This window comes from Charadrius vociferus, unplaced genomic scaffold (assembly GCF_000708025.1).
Source record: "Charadrius vociferus isolate BGI_N301 unplaced genomic scaffold, ASM70802v2 scaffold1, whole genome shotgun sequence".
Taxonomy (NCBI): domain Eukaryota; kingdom Metazoa; phylum Chordata; class Aves; order Charadriiformes; family Charadriidae; genus Charadrius; species Charadrius vociferus.
The window spans coordinates 3388556-3410067 of NW_009647680.1; the positions used below are offsets into that span (position 1 = coordinate 3388556).

General features: G+C 43.8%; 1 protein-coding gene across 1 annotated transcript in view; it reads right to left on the reverse strand.

Annotated features, from left to right (window-relative positions):
- Nucleotides 1-15209, reverse strand: part of FAT3 (FAT atypical cadherin 3) — a 359185-nt gene extending 343976 nt beyond the window's left edge. Inside the window, exon 1 of the mRNA XM_009881183.1 lies at nt 14829-15209. The gene's annotated coding sequence lies outside the window, so the exon portion shown is untranslated. The remainder of the gene's footprint in view (nt 1-14828) is intronic.
- Nucleotides 15210-21512: the final 6303 nt, after the last annotated feature.

Below are 21512 nucleotides of genomic sequence, written 5' to 3' on the forward strand. Positions count from 1 at the left end.
CTGACACCAATAGATTTACAACAGGGGATATATTCATGGGGCTACCTGCTCCCTGATGAGCACAAAGATATGGTTTTCCATATATATGATTGTATTATGATGTGTTTATCCCAAAAAGAGAAGATGAAGACAAAATGACCATTTCCGCAGAGTAAGCCCTTGCAAGAGACAGCGCTATAAATCCTAACCTTCCTTAGAGCTGCAAATCCTCCTGCTGCCTGCATATAATTTCACACAGGAGAAAGGCCGCTCAGCATGTAGCGAGTGTAATTCCAGGCCGTCCCTAGGAAGTGAAGATTTAGCCACCCAGCCGTATGTTATGAATAACTCTGTTTTACTGGCAGGTGCTGGGGATTTTTCCATACAACACCAATTTTTGCACAGTATCAGTTCATCAGCGAATCCTTCCACTGGCGAGCAGGAGCCAGGCGTCGTCTGTCTTCCCGGGGAGAGGGTGCAAAGGCTCTGTCGGACTCTCCCTTCCCCCTGGAGGATGAAACGTGGCTTGGGGAAATGAAGGGGGGGGAGAGGGGCAGAGGGAAGGAATAATTTGCTGCCATGCGAGATCTGTCGGAAGGGAATTCCTGGGAGCCACCTTACAAGGGATCTGAGCTTGTCCCTTGGTGGTCTGCCCGAGGGAAACAAAGACTGATACCCAGTTTTCGTGCTTTGTGTATCTCCAGTCCCCCCAGGCTCCTGCTTCTTAATCACTGTAAAACAGGGAAGCTGTGGGGCAGTTTCAAAATGAGCCAGTTATTTTCATGGGGGCTACATGCCTCCTTATGAAACACACTCAAGGATACTATTTCTTGTTTATTTGGCACTTTTTTTTCCCGCCCGCACACCTGGGGACATCAGCAGGCGGTTCGACTGGGCTCTTTCCAAACGTTACCCTTACTAGAATGCAAGTAATAAATACTATTGAGACCAGAGAGTGTTTTTTTACAAAACCCCAGAGCAATCCGAGCTCTGCTTTTTACGATGCCCGGTGAAACGCAGCAATGGAACACGCACTCAGAGAGTCATGGCACAGCACTGCGGCAAATGCGGTGTCCCTGCACCTGAAAAAGCATCCTCCACCTTTCCCACGCAAGGCTTAGCTCCCACCCTGCTAACAGACTCTATTCCAGGGTAGTTTTCCTGCAAACCCATTCCCGCCAGTCCCAGGCGCTGCTGGCCGGTGCCGCCGGTCTGCTCTGTGTTGGGCATACTGCACATCCTCCGTCTGACAGCTTGCATAAACTATTTGGATATAGTTTATAGTAAGAAAGAAGTCTATGAGATTTACAACTACTGTTTCCAGGGCCATAATAGGTATGTAGGTGTAAGGACTGGGGTGAGCTGTTACTCTCAGAGGGAAAAAATACTACCTATCTCCCCCAGTTGCTCTGTGTGTGGAGGTAGGGCAGCTCAAACGGTCCAGACCTTTATATATGGGCAAAAGGAGGGTGGCTGAAAAAGAGATGAATATACAAAAGCCCCATATAAAAAGCGCAATATAAAATGGAGCCCATGGAAAAAGACTGTCGGGTTGGGCAAGATAATCTTTAAAGGTCCCTTCCGACACAAACCATTCCATGATTCTATGATTACAAGATGCCAAGTCAAAGTAATGACAGTCCCATAAGGATTTTACAAAGGGACTGTGGGATAAAGCATTCCACTCCACATCAGACCTTGGGATAAGTCCAGCCCCAGGTTTGTCCCAAAATGATTTGCTGAATGACAGAGTGGTCTCAGTGGGATTGCTCCCTGCAGTGGCTGAAAAGGCAGGTATGGACGGCATCAATAGGAACAAGAGGGGACAGTCAGGGGACAGAAGAGCACAGACAAGAGCGTGGGACCTGGTGGTGAGGTGAGCCAGGAAAGCTGGTGAGCAGCACCAAGGGACATGTCCCCCCTAACCAGCACAGCGCCATTTACCACCCACAGAGGCAGAGCCGTTTTCTTGCCCACGGCATGCCAGTCTCATTCTCCAAAAGTCTGCTGAGGTTGTGGATCCTCTAGTTTGTACCATAAAATGATAGTGTTTGGTCTGTGCACGAGCAACACTCAAAGTGATCTCAGAAAATGGAATTGCCTGAGCAATCCACGAAGAAGACTCAGAAGAAGACATATGGATGCATCCAGGTGCCATTAAGAAAAAAAAACCCACCACGATTAAACAGAACGACCACTTGAGAAATACCTAAATCTTATGATTCTGGAGAAAAATAAAAAAAAAATTCTCTCTTGAGGCTTTGAACTGGATTATTGGTTTTGCAATGCTATTTCTCTTCATGATGGTTGTGACACATAGCAATAGAGAGAGATCATGCTTGAAGTGCAAGGAGCAAATATTTTGATTGAGATTCTCAACAAGTTTGAGATTTGAGAATGAAACCTGGACTTAACAGTGCTCGTTTTTCTTCCAATAGGGCAGGAATCTGCAGGGCGCTGGCACCTGATGCTGTGCTGCAGACTTAACACAGAGCTGCTTCTGCTTCTGGAGCAATCCACTTGAGTTGTCTATAACCAACTCGAGATATCTACATGGGTCTGACTTCCACGAACGGCAGATGAACCACTTTTCTGAACGACAGCTTCCAAAAAACTGCCTCCCGTCGGCCCCCTGATGAAGTAGGCTCTGAAAATTTCGACCTTACCCTAAGCCCAAAAAACCCAAAGAGAATGATCATTGATGAATACAGTTCCTGCTTTCTAAATCTCCCTGTGCAAAAAATCAGAAAGGTTGCAGTTTGTTCAAACAGGCAACGTGTAGAGAAAGGGCTATTGCCATCACTTTTTCAAATTACATCCAGCTCAGGGTCATGGTTAACCTCCCTAAGTAAGAAGCAATGCGTGGCTACATCAGGTCAAATACATCACAGTTTCTCTCAGATAAGTGGAATCCACACTGCAGAAATCACGTGGGAAATAGAAAAGTAGATGGAGTCAGCCTTAAACCAAACAAAGTTACAACAGAAACCCAGAAATTTCCTTTCTAGCCCATGTGCTAAAGCCAAAGCACTGCAAGGAAGAAAGCTTTCCATCAAAGCCGGCCTTGGACCGCTGTCCACATTAGAAATACCTGAATCCATACAAAGTGTTCAATCCAATTACTTTGCGCAGGATATTTTAACACGCTAATTCTGATGCACACGAGGGGGTGTTGGTTGTGCTCAGATAGAGTCATCTGCCTCAGCTGCACAGAAGAACCTCCTGTCCCACCTCTCGTTGCACCTCCAGTCCCACCTCCACCAGGCACCCGCACCCCGGCGAGCAGCCACCGAGGGAAAGGCACGGCACTGAAAGTCTTCTGCAAGCTGAAACTCCCACCGCATTCAAACAAGTTACCCATACTGAAACCGTGCACCCTTCTGCCCCCATCCAACGATCGGCTCATGCACAGTTATTTGAGACGACAACCACTTTTTAGCTAACCAAAGATTAACTCAAACCACGACGGCTTCAGCTTTCCAACTCGCCCAGTTCAGTCACCACAGCTGGGGGTCCCTCAAACCCTGTTGCGTGTTTGGAAAGGTCCAACTTTGCAGGAACAGCCCAATTAAAACCTCCACAGAGCAGAGATCACTATTTAAAGCTGAACTGTTCACTTTTGTTTATTTATAGCAAAACCATTAATTGCTAATTATATATTTGTTCGCTGGAAAACCAACACTCCAAAATAAACACTAAGTTTAAAGACCATTCCCAGAACACTGAACGGTATCAGAAACAGCGCTAAAAATGTAAATCAGAAACATCAAAACACATCAGGATTTCAACTGGAGGAACAAACAACCCATTATTTCTGTGCCAGAAAAGAGGTTACCCATAAGCCGTCAGTTAGCCGCACAGTCATCTACAGTCCAGCAGTTATTTATGTCCTGGAGAATGACAGACACCACTGCACAGTATCTGTTGAAAATATCTTCATGGCAATTGGCATATGCTAGATTAAATGAGGTATTTCTTAATACAGAGTTGCAATGATCACCTTGGAAAAGTGCCTTTTAAGTATCTGGCATTAAAGACAGAACCTCAGAAAGAGGCACATTTCATTTATGAGCCAGTTTCATATATCAAAATCATACAAAACTTAACAAAAAAAAAAAAAAAAAAAAAAAAGAGAGAGATTTCTTATTTTTTTGCCCGCTTCACTAATCGAGCTCCATGTTCCCCTTGGGAGAATCATGCAGTTCCCGCAAATATCTACAAGAGTCCCACATGGAAAACTAGGGAAAACAGCCTTACAGAGCAACGATCTGCCCTTTCTCCATGAAAGGCATTTTAAACAAGCACAGCAGCCGGGGCTGCACGGAAAACCGCACCACCAGCCACGCTGCGAAGCAGTCTGCTACCTACTCCCTGAAATCCTTATGGATACAGCACTTCCCCGAAGCACCCGCGTCCACTGGCTGTCAGAAAAGCTTCCACTGAAAAGCACCTACACCTGCCCTGACAGCGCTGCCCTCGAGCTCCCCGATTTCCGCGAGTATTTGAACACCAGGGAAGCGCACACACTCAGTCCATGTCCAGATTAGGAAACAGGCACCAAAGGCTCAAGCCCCTTGCTCCGGGCCACACAGGAGACGCCCCACGTACTCCAACTGCCCACTCTTACTGGGGCAGGAAGGTTTCCTGACAAAGCAATGCTCACCAGCATTACAGGGCCAAATTTCCAAAATGGAGGGTTGTACAGTTGTTTCTCACCACCATTGTAGTGGCTACCATTCAAAACTCATCACTTATTCACAGTTCAGGAATTTGGGTTCAGCATTTAAAATTAAATCTAGATCTTGAAAAGTTAATTGGAGACACTGATCATGAAATAGAGACGAGTAAGGCAGGGGTAATAATAATAATAATAACAATAACAAGAAGAAGAACAACAACAACAGCAACAACAGCAGCAGCAGCAATGTGTCATGACTCCACAACAATGACGACAGTGTCACGACTCCATTATTTTGTAAAAATGGTAGCCACTAGGAAGAACAGGCTCATCTCTTAATGCTTCACCTTTCTGCAGTTGCTCTCCTGGAGTCAGGATCATCTGCAAATCTTTTCTCTCAAATTCTGGACAGAAAGCAAATGCCGCATGCACACCCAACACTGGGTGGGGTAAATCACCCAAACGCGTGAGTTGGAGTCAAGTTTGGTCCCTCTGACCGTGCACTGATCGTGTCTCACCCTGGTTTGCCACCAGCCTCCTTCGTCTGGACTTGTCCCCTCCTGCTGGGAGCCCTCGGTGCACTGATGCCACTCCAACTCCGCACAGCCCCAGTAGACAAATCTTCGTAATGGGAGCCACCCCATCCCTTACATGCTTTGACGAGCAGAGAAGTTGTTAGCAAGGTGGACACCTTGCAGTGCATGACGCTCAACACCCAACCTGGTGCTTGCCAATAAATGGGACAGGTCACATTTCCCCCAGCTCCTGATCCATGTCGCTGAAACACAGCCAGCCACTGGCTCCACATCTTGCCTTTGTGCACCAGGAGGGGAGGAAGCAGTGCCGGCAATCCCATATCATCCCAACACATCCCTCTCTGCACCTTCAAAATCCAGGTGTGGCTGTGCTGAGCTGCTCTGCCGTTCAAAGGTGCTGTGCCGGTGCACAGCTCCCAGCGACTGCCCTGGGAAGAGGCACATGGATGTTCCCTCTTAGAGCATCCCGCAGATGTGAACCCACACCACATGCCTCCCAGACACATGCTCACCGTTTTCCCGCTTTCTCTTTTTGGGCAAGAGATGGGAAAAGATGCTCACCCGAAACAAAAGGACTCCAGACTAAATAATAACTGCTAGCTCATGCCCAGTGAGGCTCGTTGCTGCTGAATTTAAAACCTCAATCTAAAGTTTCACATAGCAAGGCGCTACTTGCATATAGTTGCTCTTCCTCAAGCTCCAATATGCACCGATTGAAAGTCAGCTGCCATTTCAACCCCTGCAAATCTCCAGAAAGGTAAAAAAAAAGTAGATACAAAACTATGTCAGAGAGCATCAGGTCAATGATCAATGTCATCAGGAATAACTTTGCTTGATTTGAAGCTGCATTATCTGTTTCCTCTGTATTTTTAGGATAAAAGTATAGAGCAAAGTTAAGAGTTATAAAATAGCAATGCATCAGCTTACCAAAACAAACCCAGCAAAATTACAAATCCATGCAGAAGTGGGGGGGAAGAAGCAGTTTCTCACTGGTGAAACTATTATGCATAAGGAGAAAATGTCTGTGACTATAATATATTTCTATACCACTTTTACAAGAAAAGGCTCTCAATTGCTTTTGGCATATGAAAGCCACTATGAGGACTGCAATAAAACTGAGTGTACTGTAAAAGAGCCATCTCACATGCATCCCCAGAATTTATGTTCCAATGCTACTGTATTAAATTCTGTATTCTGTGGCTTTTGGGAAAATGATTTTATTATTAAATGAACTACACAATCTAATGTTTCTCTGAAGAAAAAGTATCAGTTGGAAAATAAAGTCATTCTTTTAACACTAAAAATACTGGTTCAAACTTAAAAAATGCTTTCAGTAAGTGAGCATATGTCTAGTGCGAGTGGAGGTGTAAACGCACACATGTACAGCTCATTTCCCCATTCTCAGCTGCCCTCATACCTCATGTAACTACACAGCTTGTGACAGTTACAGTCATTTAAGAGTTTAGATCCTTGTTGATGTGTTTCGAGGGGATATCCTAAGCTCCAATGAGGTCTCAAAGTGCACGACAGCATCGATTTTTTTTATTTTTTTTTTACATGCAAAAATAGTGCTCCGGAACAGATATTCCTCAAGTGCACGTAAGCGCATCCTTTGTGGGCAGCGGCAGGAGCAGACGTGCCGCACGCCGTGGAGGCAACAGGCACAGAGCTGCACGCTCACGTGCAGGATCAGCGACGGGCCACAACGTGGGGCACAGCACCGCACAGCACCGTGTGAGCCCCGCCAGAGCAGCCGCATCCTCCTACCAACTTCTTTGCAAGAACTGCAGACGCTCTACAACTGAAGCAAAGACCTATTATATTCCGGCACAATCATTTCACGCCACAGCTTGGTGATCACTTTATGGCAGGATAAGCCACCGTGGCCACCAAAGCAGCTGTCCAGGGCCAACCTCTCCCCCCACCCCCTACCCCCCTTTTTTTTTTCCCCTTTTCTTCTTTTTTTTTTTTTGTATTTTTTGTTGATTTTGTTCTCACTGGGGATTGAGCTGCCCTACTGCAAATATGCCTGCGAACAAAAGGGAGGGAGGGAGACAGGAACGGGTGCCTGGGGCAGGCGGGAGGGATCCTTTCCATGTCCATGGCAGCTCAAACTGTTTGTCAAACAACAGCCGGAGTTGAGGCAACCAAGATGGTGTGTAAAGAGCAGAAAGTACCTTCAAGAAACATACTGAACACTATCAAAATACCCAAGTCTCAAATAGACACATGAAGTATTTAAATGCTTTCACACCCATAACAAATTTTGTTTACTGCCCAGCATTTAAACAGCTTTTTCTTTACTATTGTAAGATTGTTCCCAAACAGTGTGAATTTGATGTTGCAATGAATAGTAGCACTTCAATTCCTATTTACAACCCATTCAGCAACATAATTCCACAAATAGCATGCAGGATTTCCACACTTTATGAAATAAAACCTGTTCTTGGCTCAAAAGAAGTTGTGCAAATTAGCTGACAAAAATCACTTCCTTTTGTTTTTCCTCTCCGATATAAATAACTTAAGGAAAAAAAGAGAATCACTAACCAAGTAATATGAAAAACTTTATTAAAACTATTAGAACCACCAAGCATTGTTAACGTCCCTCTCGTAATTATATGCAAAATGCTTAGTATCCAAGGAAACAGAGTAGTAATGGAGTTGGAGAATACTGTATAAATGCACCTTCTAAATCACCACCAAGAATGTCTGTTCCAGAGGGACTGGCCAGTTTATTAGTGTGTGACACCCTGATCGCTAAGACATGCTACAGCTTAAAAACAAAAAGCTAACAAGCTACTTTTGCATAAAGGACCCTTTTGTCTGCCCTCTATGAACAGCCCCTTCTTAGCATCTAGTTACAGAGTTCCTCTGCAGAGTTGCAGATTTCTCTAAGCCCATATTCACCTTCATGAGAGTTGTTCAGAAATCTGTAATGATGGGCACTAATTGAACCGCATAATCAGCAACTAATGAAGCAGAGATGCTGTCCTTTGCGCCAACTTCTCAGCGAACTCAGATGTGCAATAGGAGAAATACTGAAACTCTGCTCTTCTCCGGAGCCCAGTGGACTGAAATCCATGTCATCAGCATCACGCACTAACACAAACTGACTTATGCCCACATTATTAAAATGAATTTTAAAATTAATACTTATGCTCCAATATCAACAGCTCATTCTCAGGGCTGTTTCTTAGGAAGACAGGTGGGTCTACTGTAAGAAAGCCAATGCAAGATTAACTCCTGCTCTTTGGTGTTAGCACTTAGATCATCACACCAAATCCCTAGTTTTTAGGCTCAATTTCAGCAAGCGTTCATTTATTCTCCTGATTTCTGTGGCAGCTTATTCCACCCAACAACCACCGAACACAAAGCAGTTCCAGCCAGGTTGAACCACCCAATCACTCTTTGGACGAACTTTGATATTCCTCTCTTCCAGCATGAGTGACAGCTTTATGGAAGCACATACCTCAACATCCCTGCTTCTTCCATCGGATGCCCCTGTAATCTTTCCCTGTGACCTTTACATTCCCTTTGACTCATTCTTTTCCATGACTGCAACACCCTTTATGTAAGCAGATAGTCTAAGCTACACAGTATTTCCAGTGTGGCCTCAGACAGAGATAGCCAAGTGCTAGAATAACCCGACTGCCAGCTCCTGCCCAACGGCACACAAACTCATACAACTCCCTCGCTTTTTTGGATGCTCTCAGGCACTGTGCTGATTTGGTAAAAAAAGGCTCCATTGTCTTCATGCTGCCTCCTCTTTTGTGCCTTGCTTCTTCGGTTTTCACAAACTTTACTCCTTTCCCGCTGTAACCCTCATTGCCTCCGTATGTCGATCCAAAGGCAGCTTGTCTCCCCTTCTCTTTTCACTCACACTGCTCTGGGGGGTCTTGCATCACTGAAACAGCACTCACATCTTCAGTAAATTCTGTTGCTTTTCTTACACCGCCCCTTTTCCAGATCAGCGTTGGGGCTGATCCTCATTTCTCAACACCACAAACAGCTTCATCTCATGAAACACCTCGCTGCTTTGTCTGGTGCTTTCTCCTCTCAAGCTCTGAAGCTCACTTTCACACAACCACAATAACTGATCTTGCCCAATTAACCTTTTTAGCTGGCTCTTGTGCCTAAGACGTTTTCTTAAAAGGCTACAGAAATTAGGGCCATAGCTTTCTCTCACTACTCCTTTTTTTCTCTCTCTTTGTCAATATATGCCAGTTGTACAACATGCCCTAATGGCAATTTCTGCATTGTATCAGTATATCTGCAAATCTGCCCTATAGTACCATAATTATCTGATGCTTCCCTAGATCTCTCTTTAGATTGCTTTCTTTAAACTCCCTCTATAATTTCATAATGGTTTACCAGAGTGGCTAAAAACTTCATTTTCTAAAGGCATTGCCTTGTACTCTTTGACTTGAAGCAACTGTGTGCTTGAAGCAGTTAAATAAGTGAACGTTCTCTTTCCCACTCCATTTTGCTATGCTTCCAGCTCATCCACTTCACCAGCACTATTTTTCCTTTTGCCTCTGACCAACAGTGACCACAGCGGTAATCTTGAGAATATCAATCGTCTCTTCAAAGCCACATCAGAGCTGGAATTACTAGAAACACTCCACCAATGACATTAAAACCCAGCAATGGTCAAAACCTGTCAGCGCTGTGAGAGCGGGTGCACCTTAGCCGGGCACTTTTTGCTTAATGCAAAATGATACTTAAGAGTTACGATCCCAACCAAAGCTGGTTAATTCAGAAAACTCAAGTCTGGAAGGGCAAGGGGACATTTCAACAACCTTCCAAAATGCTACTGCTTTTGCAGACTCACCAAGAACTCACCAGCAAGGAAATGTTGAGGGGATCTGAACTAATCTGATCTCTAAAAGACAGGTGCTGAATGCAAAACTGCAGATATTAACTGCCTCTGCAAAGTCTGTCACCAAAAGGGTAGCTCTCCCAGCCAAGTCACCAGCGGCCTCATTTCCAGAGGTACAAGGCACCTCTAACTCCATTCAACGGGAACGTCACTGTTCACTACCACGGGAAAGTTGAGCTCTTCACCTCTCTATTTTAGCTTACTGATGTGGTTCATGCTTATCTGCCTGCCATGTATGTCGTGAGGTTTAATTAGTTTTGGTCTGTAAAACACACTTAGATCCTCTGGAAACGCTCTGTATGCATTCACAGTAGGATCACTGCAAGATAATTTACTTGGCATCACCGGAGGAAGCAGCACAAGCAGCCAGAAGACAACTCCAAAGACGAGGCACTCAAAGCACTAAACTGTCTGCAATCCCGATCTCTATCTGGAAGATCAAAAGTTTCAGGGGCAGCATTTTGGTACAACACACGCTGAAACTGATGCAGGAGTTAACAGCGGTTTTACAGAAGAGTGCTGGCAAAAAACATTCTCATCAGTATCTTTCAGCAAAAATAAAGAAGGTCAATCCCCCCCCATCTTAAAATGGAAATAATAGGGGGGGAAAAAACGGAAATCAACAACACTAACAAAAGCACCATATGGGTTTTTTAAATATCCCAAACAGCTTAAAGTTGCCCAGACTTCTGTATTCATTAATTGCTCAGGACACAGATTTATTTATTTATGGCTCAGAAAAGAATACCCAGCTCGGAGGCTTTCCAAAGAACAACCCTCCCCAGTTCTGCATGGCCACCTCAGCCAACTCGCCCTGCCGTTTCTTATTCTGATGCTAATGCAGTTCAAACAACCCAACCCTGCATTTTTTATCTATGCAATAAGCCTATCTTTAGGTCACTTAGTTGTGTCAGTTTAAATCACAACATTCCCATAGAGAAAAATCTGATCATTTTGTTTACTTTTGGGGGCAGAGGAGGGAGAAGAAAAAAAAGTTCATTATAAAAACGCTTTTTTTTGTTTGTGGTGCCTAATTCAAGCCCTACTGAAATCTGCATGAATTTAAACAGCAGATGAACCACGAGAAAAAATACTTTTTAATTAAGACTTGCACAGATACCTTCAAGACAGGCTACCCTGAAAATACCTGACCGTGCATAGGCATATCATATTATATATATTATTAGGTCTTATCGAAGTCTGCCGGAATAAAGGCCGAGATCCCATTGATCTTCAGATCTCTCTCCTTTGTAAAATAAGCCTGGATTTGGCCACTCTGGCTTTCACAAGCATTCGCATGGGGATATTCACAGGGCTTCTAAGAAGAGGGAAAACCCATGAAGTTGAAGCCATCCATGAAAGGTACTGGATTTATTCCAGATGTGGAACTGTTTTTAATTAATTTGGAAGCATTTGAAGTATTCGCTCATTAAATATGCTTTGCATTTCACACATGCACGTAAGAGAGTAAGAAAACCTAAAATTGAAGCCAAAATCATAATGTCTTATTAAAAAGACTCTGACATCACTTTTAACAAAATTAGGCTCACATGAAGACAAGAGTTACAGCACTGCCATAACACAACACACCACATCAAAAGCACGCGGTTCCTGCGCTGCCCATCCCCAGGAAACCTCACCTGGACGTGGAGGACTCACTCAGCGGTTGGGAGCTCTCCCACCTCCACTCAGCCCTGCACCTCTCTGAACCAGACACTTCCCAGTGTGCCCATCACCATCACCCAGGGCAATGCTTTAAGTTCAATGTATCTGTCTCCTAGAGAAGGATGAAACAACTTACGGTAAATCTATGTGCCAAATCATCATTCCCAGTAAAAATTTTGCATATGATCATACAGAAGATTCAAGCCACCAAGAAGGGAGGAAAGACACTTCCTTCAACTTTTGAGGTCTCGTGCCAATGCCTACGAGCCACCTGTCACCATTCAGCTCCAATTAAAGCAACCTATGAGCACACTGTAGTCATCTAAAGATGCGAGAAGCAAGCAAAAAACTTACGGCCTCCTGCTTTTGTCAAGTTCACAGCAAAAAGCTCCACCACAGAGACCCAAAAGTGAATTTGGACACCTGCCTCAAGGCTGGGACCGCTCTCGTCCAAGCCAGGCAAAAGGGAGGTTGTGCACAGCAACACTCTGGCAGGTCCACACACAGAAAACCACAGACCCTCCAGCACAGAAAGAGCATAGACACATTTCTGCTATATCTAAACTTTCAACGGAACGCTGTTCACCCCAGAAGTGTGGCATTCCTTGAGGAAGAGGACCTGTATCACCCCATGCTATGCCCAACGCAACCACTGCTGGATGCTCAAGGCATCCAGAGGATCCAGATTAGGTCTGATATTTCCACTGCACACTACAATCCCCTATGTAGACATCGTCGTGTCTGGTACTCCGTGGTAAGTGATATCAACATAACGCAGCTCTTGTCTCCCCTCTAGTGGCTGACCCACCACAACCACTTGCATGTCTTCTGCTGCCGCTGCCAACGGCGTGAAGGGCTGGAGCGTGGCCCCTGGCAAAGCCACCACAAGCTGAGCTTCTACGTCTCCCAAGCCTGGGCTCAGTGCCACAGCCAGGCAGGGATGTTGTTGCACAGGGAAACTGCACAAGCCAGAAAAAGGCACATCTGGGCAGAAGCACAGCTCTTCTGCTTCCACAGGAGTCCAAGACTCCTGCTTTTGAGATGAGGTGAGCAAAATCGCCGGTTAGTATGAAGAACCACAGCTAAGTTCAGAACACAATTAGGTTTTTTATTATTTCTCACAGAACCAAAAGAATCAGGTACTTGGTGACTGAGAAACACTCAAACTTTCCCTTCCTTAAGTTTTATATCAGACAACGATGGTTTTGTCACCAAGGGTCAAAATTAATTCTCGTGATCACCAGACAAGTCAGTGTCTCGGTGATCTCTAATCAATTTTACCAAGTGCTACCAAACTGTGTGTGATGCTCTCCTGTTCAAAACCAGCATACAAACATTAAAAAAACCCAAAACTTCACATTTCTTCACAAGTCATCTTTTTTTTTTTTTTTTCCTAAAAAAAAAAAAAAACAAGCAAGAACATTCAAGTTTCTTTCCTTTGGTTGCCAGTGCTAAAATATGCTAACAGCATTAAGGCAAGGGACGACTTGCAGAGCTCACAATCTGTATTCAGCATAATTAGCAGATGCCAATTTAACTTATTACTGCTTCTTCCTTTCTATATTATAAAAAGGATGTCAATGAAAACCTGTTATCTAAATGACTGTTTTCTCAGTGCTGATAATAAAGCAACAATCATGGGAAAATAGAGTCACAGAGCATGTGTTAGGAAATCTCTGATTTTGAAATGACATTATAAACAGCCACAGTAAAGAAAGAAATTAATGCCTGCAGACAGGACTTTTCTCTCTTCCTTCACACTTTGCATTTTTAGACTGTTTTTAAACTAATTACATATTTGGTGGCATTCCTAGTTATTCAAATAAGCAATGCAAGGTGAAGCAGTATTACTAAATGAGGTTGCTCAACACTCTCAGCCACTGATCATTTCAAAGCACGAGAAATGAACAGCCCTAAGATGCCTTTTCTATGCAGAGAACTAACAGCTAAGAAGTAAGAACACAAATACCTGAGAAAGGAACCAAAGCAAGTCCTAAAAAATCAGCCTCTTCCAAAATGCCAAATAACGGACTGTGTCACAGCTGAGGGGACAGTTACAGAGTGCACTTCTGCCTGCAAAGCTAAAACACATTTTATAAAACAAAGCCCTCTTGAACTAAGAGGCTGTTGAAAGATGCATCCAGCACACACAGGCACAAAAAAAGCAGTGCACACCAAGCTTATGGATTAAACAGGTTTCTAACACATAAACGATGTAATGATCCAGCCCAGGCATCATTTGCTGCTACTTCTGCCTGGTGGAGCTGCCTTCCAGCTAACATTTCTGCACAGTACAATGCAGTGCAAAAAAAAAAAAAAAAAAATTTAATAAAGTATGTTCTGACTCTCAGGGCTAAGTTGAAAAGCCTTGTAAGGCTATGCTTCTCCACAGCTTTAATCGATTTCAGCTATAACTTCATTTGTTATGCCTAACAGACAGTGTAAACTTCACCCTTCCCAAGAATTAAGAAAAAAATAACGTTTCATACTCTCCCATAAGCAGCGTATGTAAAGCACAACACAGAACTGCTGCACACATACCTCCAATTAAACTGGTCTCTGTGGTAACTAATAACTTTCCACAGTATGCACTGTAATCCAAGTAATAATTTTAAACAGGCATAAGCTGCAGTGTGCTGAACTAAGGCATTCTTACCTTGCAAAGAGTGCTTGAAGACGTTTAGTTACAGTAAAAGAGGAGAACGTGCACGTTGCCAAGTATTTCCCATGTAAAGGGGATATGCCTTACCCCACACATGCGCACGCACACACAAACTGGGTGCGGGTGCTTCCTAGGTAGTGAAAGAGGACTAGAAAAGATAAGCAGCAGCAATACTGCCCTGGCTTTATGTCTCAATCAGTAGCGAGTAAAGCTGGAGGAACCATTTGAGATGAAAAGGGAAAAAATTCCAAGAAACACGTTTTTTTTCTCCTCTGGATGCAAAGAGCTTTACTTGGGTGACCTATAATACCTTAACACAAAAATCTTCATAACCCACCTCCCTCCTGAGCCAATTAGTTGCACATGTCAAATGACACCGCACAAACAATGCACAAAGACTTTAACAAAAAATATTAAAGAATCCCTTACCTTTTAGTCAGAATAAGTGACAGATAACAGGCATGAGAAACTCAGTTGGCACAGCTGCTGTACATATTTCTCTGCGGACTTCTCTTTAGTGGTCCCAAAAGCACTGAACATAAAAAAACTCCAGCCTGCCTGCTTCATTCTTCAGCAACAAAGATACATGCTGTCACGGTAACGTGAAAAAGCAAAAAGAACTACAGATCTTAGTTTTTAAAGCCTTTGTGCTTATAGGGAAGAAAAAGAGGGAGCGGGGAAAAGAAGGAACAGAGCAAACAGCAAACACTTTTTCTAAAGAGAATTCTGGTCTTGGCTGTAGAAGTAACCACAGCACAGGATCATTCAGTTTGAATTTCCCTGTTTGCAAGCTCCTTGGGAAAAAAAAAATAATCAGTCTTTAGGGAAAAAAAATCAAATGCATGGATGGGGGGAAGGGAGAGGAGGAGGAGGGTACTGCTCCTATGTGACATACATATGGAATGAGCATTAGAACAATGCTGACAGGACAGCTAAGCAACTGCACTCTGGGGCAGCAGTTTTCAAAGCAGAGCTTTTGCAGCTTTGCAGAAAGGAGAAGAAAACAATAAAAAAAAAAAAGCCCTCCGCAAAGGGAAGGAAAAAAAAGAGAAAAGGGAAAGAAATCTAATAGAAAAGAAAGGAGCTGTTAATTCAAGAAGAACTACCGGACTATAAAAAAAAAGAAAAAAAAAAAGAAGAAAAAAAAAAAGAGTTGCTTAATTTCTGAAAGGGGGGGCGGGTGGGAAACGCCGCGACTGCTTTCCAGCGATGCGAGCAGAAGCCTTGATGTCTAGTGCACTTACATTTTATGCGGCGCACAGTGGGTCCCCTCCTCCCCGCCTGCCTCCCTCCTTCCCTCCCTCCCTCTCTCCGCCCTCCCTGCCTAGGAAGCTCTCCCTCCCAGGGGACAAGAATTCCAGTGGACCCAATTAACACTGTACTTTGCTGGCTCCTTGGTATGATCGATATTAAATAAGATGAGTTTTAGCAGCACTGAAAAATAAAGCAGCCATGTAATGTGTGGCTGATGGAGGCTGCGTTGTTTTTTTTTTTCCCCCTACGTCCCCGCTCCCCCAGTCTCGATACGATCCAATGCAGCGGAAAAAAAAAAAAAAAGAATTAAAAAAGCATGTGCCAGCACCAGCGACACAAGCTGCATCAGATATTTGTTAGAAACTTGATGGAAGCCGAACGTCGGTTGCTCATTTCACTAGCTTCGTCAGTACTTTAATAAAGTGGATTTACAAATCAATGGAAGGAATCCAAAGGTTCACAAACAGCCTCTTTCATCAGGTCCGCTGCCCGACCGTACAGGAAGTTTGCTGAAGGGGTCTGGGGGCTGTTTCACCAGCACACTTGTTTTCAATGGACTCCCAACAACATGACGTGTTTGGTTTGGTGAAAGAAATGCTATAAGAGGTTCACTGGTTTAAGGGAATGCAGCCTAGTGTGTTTATTGCTTCATTCCCGCAGCACGTGCGACAAGGCACCCTACAAATTGCAAATTATTTCAATTTGAACGGGGAAGTGGTTGGGAGGCAGTAACCTTCTTTGGTCCTGTTTTCCCTGATCTATCAATCACAGATTGCCATGTAAAAACAATCTACTACAGGCTGGCTCTATAGAGGAAATGCAATTACTAGCATTAACTCTTGCTGTTGCAAATTAATACAATACAGTCCGCAACTGATAGAGTCTGCCTGCAAGCCATTAATCTAAGAATAAATGAGTGGTTTGCTTAAATCCAACTGGTCTGAAATTCTCAGGTTAAGAACTCCCCTTCCCCTTTCTATATTTCTGTTTGTGTTTGTGAAACTCAGTGGAAAGAAAAGAAAACCGTATTTATTTGCTGGGCCCAGGACAATTCGAAGCTAACGATATCCATCAGTGAACCTGCCTACAAATACCAGATTTCACCATCAGTAGGTGCTTTCCCCTTTTTTGTTTCTGGGGTGGCCATAATCTTCAAACCAAACCCAATAAATAGCACCGAGCAAGATCCTTGATTGAACAGCTGGGTTGACCAGTGACTTGAATCCGTCTTGTTAAATTAATGTGAGATTGCATTTCCATATGAATAAGATCAATTAAAAATACTCGTAAAACCATGCTATCAAAGGCAGTGAAGAGTTAAATTCATTAACTCAAAAAGCCTCCAATTAAATAATGTTAAGGTTACGATTCTCCCCCTAGCTGAGGGACGAAAAACCCAACAGCAGGACAAAATACTGCTAGTTAGTGACTGCTAGCAGTAGCTCCAAATGCCACACTGTTTGTCACAAATTCTTTGTGATACCTAGTAACATCCTTCACAGATAGATAAATGCAGAAATCCCAAGCAGTGGTCAACCATCCCAACAGATATCACAAACCAAAGGCTTATTTACATGGGAAGACACCAAAGAGTGCAGGTAAATTGCTTATGTGCGTGAAGTCCATGTTTCCCGAGCTACAGTAATTCCAGGCTCCTGTACACTTGATGAAGATGCTGCACATTACGTGTATTGATTTCACAAATATGGTCTAGCTAACATGGTTTTTTGGTGCAAGAAGGGGTCAGGGAAGAAGTACCCCTGAGTAACACAGCACTAAGCAAGGCAACACTGGGTCAGAATTCAAATGAGGGGAAAACACAAAAACATTCATAGAAAATTACCAAAAATGATGCAGATCTTCATGCTTCATACTTGCTATTGACCCAGCACCGCCGCATGGCAAACATACTGGATCTGAAATGAGATCCAGAGATTGCTGATAATACAAACCTGATGGTCCAGATTCTGCAAAATTACATTCTCCTTTCAGTGCCCTACTTTAAATTAGGGGGCAACGCTGATTGTCTCTGAAAGTGGCCTCAGCCTTATACAGAACGCTTCTCTTTGCAAGGGGATCAAAGTACTTGGCAAGTGCTTTGGGATCCCAGTTGAGTGGAAGAACATAGACATTCAATCTGCCACAGAAAATGTACCCACCTCCCATGAAAGCATGAGACACAACGCCAAGTTCTGGACAGGAGAGCTGAGGGGCTCCAGGAAAGCCTTGCAAACAAAGGGTAACACCCTCAAAGGGTACCCGGTAATGGTGTTCTTGGTGCTCTTCGCACAACTACAGTCATGAACTGTTGACAACTTCAAGCTCCATCTGACAAAAGGCATAGGAAACTCACTCTGGCAATCAAATTATTTACACGGAAAACCGTTGTAATAAGGCTATAATCCACTGAATACATCCAAGCTGAAGAGGTCCAGTGAGTAGCTGCATTTTGGGAAAGGCTGAGGTTTACAGCTGCAGAGGGGATCATAAGTGCTCTTGGAACCCATAAATGATCCATCAGTCGATCTGTCATCTCAACACTCCTAGGCACTAGGAAAGTCTTTATTATCCCCATCTTAGAGATGATGATTTGAACACTGAAAGCCTAAACTGCCTCCCCAAGGAGATGCAAGAAGTGCTGGAGAATAGCAGGGAACTGATTCCAGGCTTTTCAAGTCCCTTAACTGCGAAGACTGTTCTTGTTTCAAACACAAGCAACTGAATTTGACATATTTTGAAAGTCAAGCTATTTGTTCCTTAAAAAAAAAATTCAACATCATTCTAGTCTACGCTTAAGTATGAATCAAAGCACAATTTATGGTATTTAAGGAGCTCCTGTGCTGCTTAAGAAATCCGCATGTGTACACAATGACAAGTTTTATTCCAAATAAAAATTCATAATTCACATTGTTTTACTAGAAAATAATTAAAATATCATTCCATAATTACAATTACAGTCCCAGTTTGGTAGGACATTTCAAGCCAGTGGGAAATTGAACAGAAGGACACCTCCTACCTGTGAAGGAAAACGGATACAAAACATTTGTCAAAATAAGCGAGTACACCAGTATCAGACCAGGTTACCAGTTAACATCTGGTTAAAGGAAAAAACCTTGAGTGGCACAGTGAAGGGCCCTGTCCCTAGCTACCAGCAGAAAAACCCTTGCTGCTGCTGGAGGCAGGGAAAGATGGATGCACTGCCTCCCCTGACCTGGGCAAGAGGCTCCTACAAAGGGTCTCCCATACACAGATGGTCTGCTGAGCTGCCTGTGCCACCTGGAGCTCCCGCTTTCCTGGGACATGGATGGCCTGTGCTGCCTGGAGCTCCCGCCTTCCCAGGACAGTCCTTGCACACCCTACCTGATGCAAACGGTCCTGGGAGATCAGCATCTCCCAACACATAAGCCCACCGGTGCTGTCACCATCAGAGCTGGCGCCGTGATGACACCAAAAACATAATCCACAGAACAGCACGTTTTTAGCTTAATATAATTTGGAGGAAGAACATGTGCTTGCCTTGTTCTCAGAATTTGCTTTATTCACAGGAAAGCCACCTCCATGGAAGCTGTAGTGAGTCCCTAACAAAAGTCCAAGCTGGAAAGATACAGCAAAGAGAAAGCTGCTATGGCAAGAGAAAGAAGTCAGCGTTTACTGCTCGAGGGCAGGAAGTAATGACTGCCGATGGGGCAGTGCCGCACGACCCAGAGGAAAAGCTATGAAGATTTTTCTCTCTTCTCCTTCAAAATCTACATTGGGAAGTGCCAGCATTTGCAATACTTTTTGGAGCACTACAATCTATCCGGATGCTCCCCAAGAACCTATGAGCGAAATTGCAAACATGGGAGATTAGCTATGTAAAGATACATGGTGGAACACAATTTGTAACAGCTAATCCACTTTATTACAGGCATCATCAACTCTGTTCATTATCTGAACCTTCCAGTTCAACTGTTCTCAAAGACTACAGCCTTTGGCACTATTTAAAGTTGCTTACATTTTCTTTCTAATGTATCCATTTTGATTATTAAAAGGCAAATACATTTATAGGGTTTTATCTCTTCCTTTATATTTGGTTTCATATAGTACAATAAATACTAGAAAAACATTTAAGTAAATAAACCCTGGCTTCGAAACACCAATACTTAAAAACAGAAAGAAGGGTGACCACACGGTGATGTCGTCTTTGCCGAAGAATGTGAAAAAATGTCTGTGGATATTTTAAATATTTACCAAATGAAGGGGATGTGTATCAGGTTGCAGAGCTCTGGATTACACACACTTTCAAGAGATGATGATTCATGTTAATCTACACCAGTAGGGTTGGAGGTTTTGCTTTGTTCTTTTTAATTTCTAATTACATTTTAGTAGCAGAATAAACAGAAAGAACACATAAAGCCAGAAACAAAAAATAAAATAAAATAAAGGAAAAACAACCTTTTAAGGCACTTAACATCAGAGAAGGTTGGTCAGCCAATTACAATTTACAACTGCACAATAAGCCATGGTGAGGTTCAGCCATCTAAGGCTCTGCACCATTATGTAGCGAGTACCAAAGATAAAAGGCCAATTTCCCATTTGAAAATTGGGTTTCAGTAATGTGCAGCTGCCAGTCTGTGGGGCCACGGTGGCATCCATCACGGAAGCCCAGCAAACCCGAACAGAGCTGCGGTGTCCATCGCACGCACTTCCATGCCTGAGCTCTTCGGGAGGTGTCTGTACCCCCTGGCTAGGCACAAAGGGCTCGCTGCACCCTACGCCAAAGCAACCGTGCTCCCAAAGCAGTCCCGAACCAGGTGACCCAGGAGTTAAGGAATCTCATTTAAACCCTCGTGCTGGCAGCAGATTCTCCAAAGAGGAGACCTCCAGAAGTGAGTTTTGGAGCGTGAAACCAGACCCTGGCAGAATTTTGCACCGACAAAAGGCACAGGGCCAGCAGGTACGTACATGTTACACATGAGGTCCCTCCAGCCACCAGCACCCGTATTTTGTTCCTAAAGCTTTCCTGTCATCTTTTTAGGGTGCCCGATTTTCACTGCTAACTACAAAGGCACTTCATTTCAACTGACCAAACGACCTTGTTGGCTAATTTTCACATCTTTTAACTCCTTAGTCAGCGGGTGCCAAGGAGACCCTCCTGATAAAGGTACCGCAAAATAAGACATAGGAGAAATTAAAAAGCAATAGCTATTTCTCATCATTCCCACCAGAGATGCTCTTGCTCTGTACTAGCGAGGTGTTGATGCTGTACGCAAAATCTGACTGCAGCACAGATAAGCAAACCTAAACTAATTTTAAACTAGACTGAACAGCACTGCTGTTCACACCAGTGAAGCTACAAATACCAGCACAGACCACATAAATCTAATCAGGACCCAGGAGACACTGACCACTGACCATACCATGATAAAGCATCTGTTACTGTGGCTTCATGGCAGCCACAACCACCCAGGCAAGCTTGGTTAAAGCTAGCTGGGACGCTTTTCACACTTCTGACTGCACCAACAGAAATATCTGTAATTTACTGGAGAGGAAGGAGCTCCTTCCAGAATGAACTAAAAGAAAAAGAAAAAAAAAGAAAAAAAAAAAAACAAAGTTGGAACAAATTCATACCACTTGACTTTAAGTGCTTGGTTGTGGTTCCCAAGGCAGCCGCAGGTAGTGGAGGACGGTCCTGGGGCACCTAACTGTCCCCATTGAGTGCCACGGTCAGCCTGGGACAATGCCGCCACCAGCTTGACACATCCCATCCTACTGTGTGTTCAGGGTTACATGATGTATGTCCCACCCCTACCCCTGGTCCTGCTCACACTAAGCACTAACGCAGGACAGCTCTTCTCCAACAGTTTTTCTATACAATAC